General features: G+C 43.7%; 1 pseudogene across 1 annotated transcript; it reads left to right on the top strand.

Moving 5' to 3' along the window:
- The first annotated feature begins 4,116 nt into the window (after positions 1-4,116).
- On the top strand, positions 4,117-4,815 carry LOC310676878 (small nuclear ribonucleoprotein E-like; annotated as a pseudogene). Its single transcript has 2 exons — positions 4,117-4,185; positions 4,304-4,815. The product of its transcript is annotated as a small nuclear ribonucleoprotein E-like (transcript).
- Positions 4,816-7,012: the final 2,197 nt, after the last annotated feature.

Here is a 7,012-nt window from a genome sequence, read left to right as displayed (position 1 = left end):
AAGTTTCAATAAATACCATGCAACTAGGTGTTGTATTACGGTAGTTATGGATTAAGAAAGCTACCCTGTGACATCGGGCTTAATTCAACTGCAGGAAGGGTGGAGAGGAAACTAAAATATTCCCCACCATTAACATGCAACATATTTATTAAATCTTACGATCTAGTTTCTTTCTTTACGTTTTCTGAATAAGGAAGAGGCAGGAGAGATGTCAGAGCAATGGGTGGTCTTCTATCTAGGCTAAAATGGTAACATGTGTGAGAAACCATCCGATACCTTTATACTTCTACAGAAGTAAAACTATATAGGCTGTCATCAGAATAAAAATATTTCCAAATAGTATAAATGCATGCAGAACACAAAGGTTAACAGGACCAAGACCAAAAAAAACACAGAAGGAATGCGGGTAGTTAATGAATCAGAAGGAGGCTTTTGCTTTACTTAATGAACAGTATTAAACAATTTAATTACAACCTGCAGCGAAATGTTAAAGACTGCGTCTCTCGCTGCTAATCGTTTTCAAGTACGCTTTTTCATGAGAAATTTTCCAGCTCAGCGGTGGCGCGCCGTGATCGTATAGTGGTTAGTACTCTGCGTTGTGGCCGCAGCAACCTCGGTTCGAATCCGAGTCACGGCAAAAGTTTTCACTTTGTTTTCTGGGCCTTAACAAAGCGGAATAGAAACCTGATACAGTAACCACCTTTTGTTTCCAGTTGTTGTTTCTTTTTTCCCCTTTTAGAAATGTTTCCCGTTTTTCTAGAGGAAAAGGATACAAAGGAGTCCTCTTTTCTCCAGCCTCTCTAACACAAATTATCAGGGGCGCACAAAGCAAACCATTAAAAAAGAAACCATTTTAGTGCATTGGAGACATGATGCAGAAGAAAGAGATTTTATTTATACATACTGTATAGAAGCCAACTGCAGGGCAGACAGCGTCCTGGAGAACAAAGTAAAGCCTATGGGGAAATTTCCATTAATAAATATAAAAATAAAGCAACTGTATCTGTAGAACTTACGTTTGCCCCAAGGGGAGAAAAGTAGCAAAGAAAAATTAGCTGGCCCGTACGGGGATCGAACCCGCGACCTTGGCGTTATTAGCACCACGCTCTAACCAACTGAGCTAACCGGCCATAGCTGAAAGAGGCGCTTAGATTTTGCCCCTTCCAGAAATTCAATGCTAGTGTGAAGTTTCGTTTTTTTCGAGATTAGACTACTTTACTGTATATGCAGCACTTTGAATTTCCCCTGATGCCCGCACTCTGAAAACACGCATATTTTTCTCATTGCCAAGGGAAATTGGGGCGGTTGCCTGCCCGATCTCATGCACAGGCAGCGGCGGAGAAAAGCAGAAACCCAGGGGAATAATCGCTGCTTGTTTTTCTGCAAAGAATGAATGGTGAGCTCCCTCCGCCTCTCGGCAGCTCACTGCCGCTTCTGCAAGCGAGGGACCTTCATAGAATCATAGAGTTGGAAGAGACCACAAGGGCCATCGAGTCCAACCCCCTGCCAAGCAGGAAACACCATCAGACCACTCCTGACATATGGCTGTCAAGCCTCTGCTTAAAGACCTCCAAAGAAGGAGACTCCACCACACTCCTTGGCAGCAAATTCCACTGTCGAACAGCTCTTACTGTCAGGAAGTTCTTCCTAATGTTTAGGTGGAATCTTCTTTCTTGTAGTTTGGATCCATTGCTCCGTGTCCGCTTCTCTGGAGCAGCAGAAAACAACCTTTCTCCCTCCTCTATGTGACATCCTTTTATATATTTGAACATGGCTATCATATCACCCCTTAACCTCCTCTTCTCCAGGCTAAACATGCCCAGCTCCCTTAGCCGTTCCTCATAAGGCATCGTCTCCAGGCCTTTGACCATTTTGGTTGCCCTCCTCTGGACACGTTCCAGTTTGTCAGTGTCCTTCTTGAACTGCGGTGCCCAGAACTGGACACAGTACTCCAGGTGAGGTCTGACCAGAGCAGAATACAGTGGCACTATTACTTCCCTTGATCTAGATGCTATACTCCTATTGATGCAGCCCAGAATTGCATTGGCTTTTTTAGCTGCCGCGTCACACTGTTGGCTCATGTCAAGTTTGTGGTCAACCAAGACTCCTAGATCCTTTTCACATGTACTGCTCTCAAGCCAGGTGTCACCCATCTTGTATTTGTGCCTCTCATTTTTTTTGCCCAAGTGCAATACTTTACATTTCTCCCTGTTAAAATTCATCTTGTTTGTTTTGGCCCAGTTCTCTAATCTGTCAAGGTCGTTTTGAAGTGTGTTCCTGTCCTCTGGGGTGTTAGCCACCCCTCCCAGTTTGGTGTCATCTGCAAATTTGATCAGGATGCCCTTGAGTCCATCATCCAAGTCGTTGATAAAGATGTTGAATAAGACCGGGCCCAAGACAGAACCCTGTGGCACCCCACTAGTCACTCTTCTCCAGGATGAAGAGGAATCATTGATGAGCACCCTTTGGGTCCGGTCAGTCAGCCAGTTACAAATCCACTGAGTGGTAGCATAGTCAAGACTGCATTTTACCAGCTTCTTTACAAGAATATCATGGGGCACCTTGTCAAATGCCTTGCTTAAATCAAGGTAGGCTACATCCACTGCGTTCCCTTCATCTACCAGGGTTGTAATTCTGTCAAAAAACGAGATCAGGTTACTCTGACATGACTTATTTTTCAGAAATCCATGCTGACTATTGGTGATCACAGCATTCCTTTCTAGGTGCTCACAGACTGTTTGCTTAATGATCTGCTCCAGAATCTTCCCTGGTATTGATGTCAGACTGACTGGGCGGTAATTATTTGGGTCCTCTCTTTTCCCCTTTTTGAAAATAGGGACAACATTTGCCCTCCTCCAGTCTGCCGGGACTTCGCCTGTTCTCCAGGAATTCTCAAAGATGACTGCCAGTGGTTCTGAGATCACATCTGCCAGTTCTTTTAATACTCTTGGATGCAGTTCATCTGGCCCTGGAGACTTGAATACATCTAGACTAGCCAAGTATTCTTGTACTATCTCCTTAGTTATTCTGGGCTGTGTTTCCTCTGCTGAATCATTTGCTCCAAATTCTTCAGGTCTGGCATTGTTTTCTTTATCAGAGAAGACTGTGGCAAAGAAGGCATTGAGGAGTTCAGCCCTTTCTGTGTCCCCTGTTTGCATTTCACCATCTTCAGCTGGAAGGATCCGAGGTGACAAGCAGAATGCACACGAAGAGGGAAGCGAGTTTCACAATTTTATCGTATCCTCTTAGGTATATTATTCCTTCTGCAAGACCTGAAGCAAACAAAATTAGGAGCTTATGCGGAAGGATCCTGGTTTGGGTTCTGGGGTGCATTTTCCTTGAAATCTCCTAAATCTCATATCGTGGAAGGGGAAAATGGGGTTGCAATTCATTGAGCCTTACCTGCATTGACTCCTATATATGTTCCCCACAAAGAGGAGGGTGGGTCTAGTATATATCATGCTCATAGCTGTCAACTTTTCCCTTTTCTTGCAAGGAATCCTATTCGGAATAAGGGGGGAAAGTTGACAGCTATGAATTCATGCTAAATAAAGCAAGATGTTGTTGTTATTGATTTGGCTTGTTGTGGGGTATTTGTAAAATAAAAATAAAACAAAAAAAACCACATTTATGAAGCACATATTTTTTTTTTACTAAGGTCTGCTAAGTGACAAGATAAGGCAGTCTCTGCCCACACACACATAATCTAATAGTCATACAAAATGAAAGGGAAGGGAAGAGGAACATCAGAATATAAGAAGAGCTTTGCTGGATCGGTTCAGCGACCACCCAGTATCCCCCTGGTGGCCAAACAGGTGCCTTTTGGAAACCAGCAAACAGGACTTGAGCACAACAGCACTTTCCCATTCTGGCATTTAAGACATTCCTACATTGTGAAATGCAGTAGTTGAATTATTCTTTAGGGGAGGCCTCAATAAAGGTATGATGTAACAATAGGCGCCGTGGCTTAGCTGGTTAAAGCGCCTGTCTAGTAAACAGGAGATCCTGGGTTCGAATCCCAGCGGTGCCTTGAGAGTTCCTTTCATTCTTCTAGTTTGAGCTTTTCCCCCACCTAAAGAGGTACAGGCGCTGCATCATCATATGATTATTCTAACTATGGTTTTTGCTCTGTGGCATCTCAGCTTCAGCAAAGCGTTCCTGTCCCAAGAAAAGGAAGCGCTCAAAGTGAAAGCACAAAGCTCAAGCCGGCCGTTGATGTGCAACAGAGAAAGCCAAACGCTATCAATCAATCAATCAAACAAGCGGGCTGCCCCGTCCAGCCTAAGTCGGCTCGTCCTTTCAGGGGTCGTTCCCAGCCCGAGGCCAGAAGGGGCAGAAAGTGACGGTGCAGCCCATCAACCTCATCTTCAGATAGCTACAGAATAGGTCCAGAATTCAGGTGTGGCTGTATGAACAGGTGAACATGAGGATAGAAGGCTGTATTATTGGATTTGATGAATATATGAACTTGGTTCTGGATGATGCTGAGGAGATTCACTCCAAGACAAAATCAAGTAAACAGCTGGGTCGAATCATGTTAAAAGGAGACAATATTACTCTTCTGCAGAGTGTTTCTAACTAGAAATAGCTATTGAGTCTGTTGTGCTTATTATTTTAATTTTTAAACCTATAGAATAAAACATGCAGTGGTTTAATGGTATCACCCCCAATTCTACCATTGGTGTCTGAAGAGTGAAGAATGAAGCCAGTTACTTAATTTGTGCTTGCATAATTTTCAATAACTTTTCTACATTGGTGTTGAATGGTAGTTCTTTATAAATAAAACTTTTTATTAGTAAACAAACAAACAAACAAGCTTCTCCTCTCAACTGCCTCACTCAATGCTCGCTTACTCACACCTAAGTGGCAGGGCTCAACACCAAGGGGGCGCTGCAAAGATTGTGCATCTGAACATGTGCAAAGTGCCTGCATTTCACCGGGGCCAGCAAACATGCCTCCACCTCGTCCTCATATCAAACATGAGAGAGCATGGAAGCCTTGGTTTCCATGCAATGGGGGATGATCTGAAAGGGCTCGTGTTCCTTTAAGAAGAATCCCAGGCTCGTTTCGACTGCAGACCGTCTCTCCAGATCGCTTTGCTTCTCGCCTCTGCTAGCAGCGTCTGCAGCAATTAGGCATTGCTCCCGCAATGTCTTACTGAAATGGGGCGGGGGCACCTCTTTGGTCCCCGCTCTGTGCTTCTGACCCTCTGCCCGCCGCCTTGGCAATATATCGTTCAGAAAAGTTTAATAAAAATATTTCTTTCCTCCAACCTCTGAACACTACCTTAAATGGCAATAATAATAATACAGGAGGGAAATATTGTTTCGAATACGTAATATTTCTTTATTCGCAAAACACATCGCAGATTTAAAAAGAAACTACGTCGGAAACTACATAGGAAAATGCTGGCTGTTATTAGCACTGAAACAAAGAAAATGTGTTTGTCAGAAGTGGGATTCGAACCCACGCCTCCAGGGGAGACTGCGACCTGAACGCAGCGCCTTAGACCGCTCGGCCATCCTGACACCTACAAAATGTGGCTCTCAAACACGTCCTAGTAATCCAATATTATAGCTAGAACATTTTTCTATCCACAAATTTTAAATATGTATGGCATATAAAACAAAGGATTTACTAACACTCAGTTTACTCTTTGACAAGCTATTCACGTGACCTGGGTTTTCTTCTTACACATCTCCTTAGAATACACCCATCAGTCTGGAGAGAATCTCTATGCAGAGGTTCCAAGATCATTGCAGGCTACAAAACTTGCTCTATATACACAAGGTTACTGGATAGTTTTTTTGCAGTATAAAGCAAGTCCTATTTTCAATTATTGCAAGCTTGCAATTTATGTAGTGCAAGCTTAAAGGTCTGATCACCATATGAAACAAAAATTGCCCCAAGACAGCACTCTTTTGAGGATCAAATTAATAATTCTTTCATAGCTAATATACTTCCTTTTCCAGAGGAAGCATGATTACATTTACAGCGACACAACCTGAAGGAAGCTTTGGTATGTAATTATGAAAACAGATTGAGATAACAAAATGCAGCAGCAAATTTAGGAATTCATTCTAATCTGAGGCTCCAGTATCCCTTTTGGAACCATTTAACATGAAGGCTGCTGGCCAGAGGTTTAAAGACTGTCTCAAGGCAAATCTTTAAAAATGTAGCATAAACACCAACAATTGGGAAACACTGGTCTGCGAGCGCTCCAGTTGGAGAACAGCCTTTACCAAAGGTGTCATGGGGTTTGAAGACACTCGAACTCAGGACACAAGGGAGAAACGTGCTAAGAGGAAGGCACGCTTGGCAAATCCACACCGTGATCAGCTCCTGCCCGGAAACCAATGCCCCCACTGTGGAAGGACATGTGCATCCAGAACTGGCCTCCACAGTCACTTGCAGACTCATTGTTAAAACCGTGTTTATGGAAGACAATCTTACTCAGCTACGAGTGATCGCCAAAGAAAGAAGCAGCAGCTCTGCCTCCAGTCAGAGACAGTGTCTTCCTGAATACCAGTTGGCAGAAATCATAGGAGTGGGGTGGTGGAAGAGTGCTTTTGTGCTTGAATCCTGCTCACTGCTTTCCCACAGATATCTGGCTGGCCACTGTGAGAACAGGTTGCTGGACTAGAAAGATCTGGCTATCCTTGGAGATTTCCAGTTAGTGCTCCCAGTTTTACCATCCAACTCCTAACATGCTTGCCCGTCCTTCTGCAGTATATGGCCTGATCTGAACCGATCCAAACTGCAGTATTTGCTTGTTGTTTTAGATCTTGTTGGCACAACACACCCAAGTTGTGACCTTCAATCATTCAACTGCTGTTTGAACCACTTTGTCTCTAAAGTTCTTGCAGATGAGCAGGGATGGCTTTGGACACCAGGTTTCTAAGTGGCCTCAGTTGGTGCTCCGTGGGACAGCAGTTCAAAGGAAAGGATCCTGACCATTGCTGGCCATGTGATATGGACAGAAGTATTTATCTTGCAATGGAGCATACTGGGT

Source organism: Podarcis tiliguerta, assembly GCF_965153285.1.
Source record: "Podarcis tiliguerta genome assembly, chromosome: 4".
Taxonomy (NCBI): Eukaryota; Metazoa; Chordata; class Lepidosauria; order Squamata; family Lacertidae; genus Podarcis; species Podarcis tiliguerta.
The sequence above is the reverse complement of the archived record's forward strand: the minus strand, read 5'-3'. Positions and strand labels throughout refer to the sequence as shown.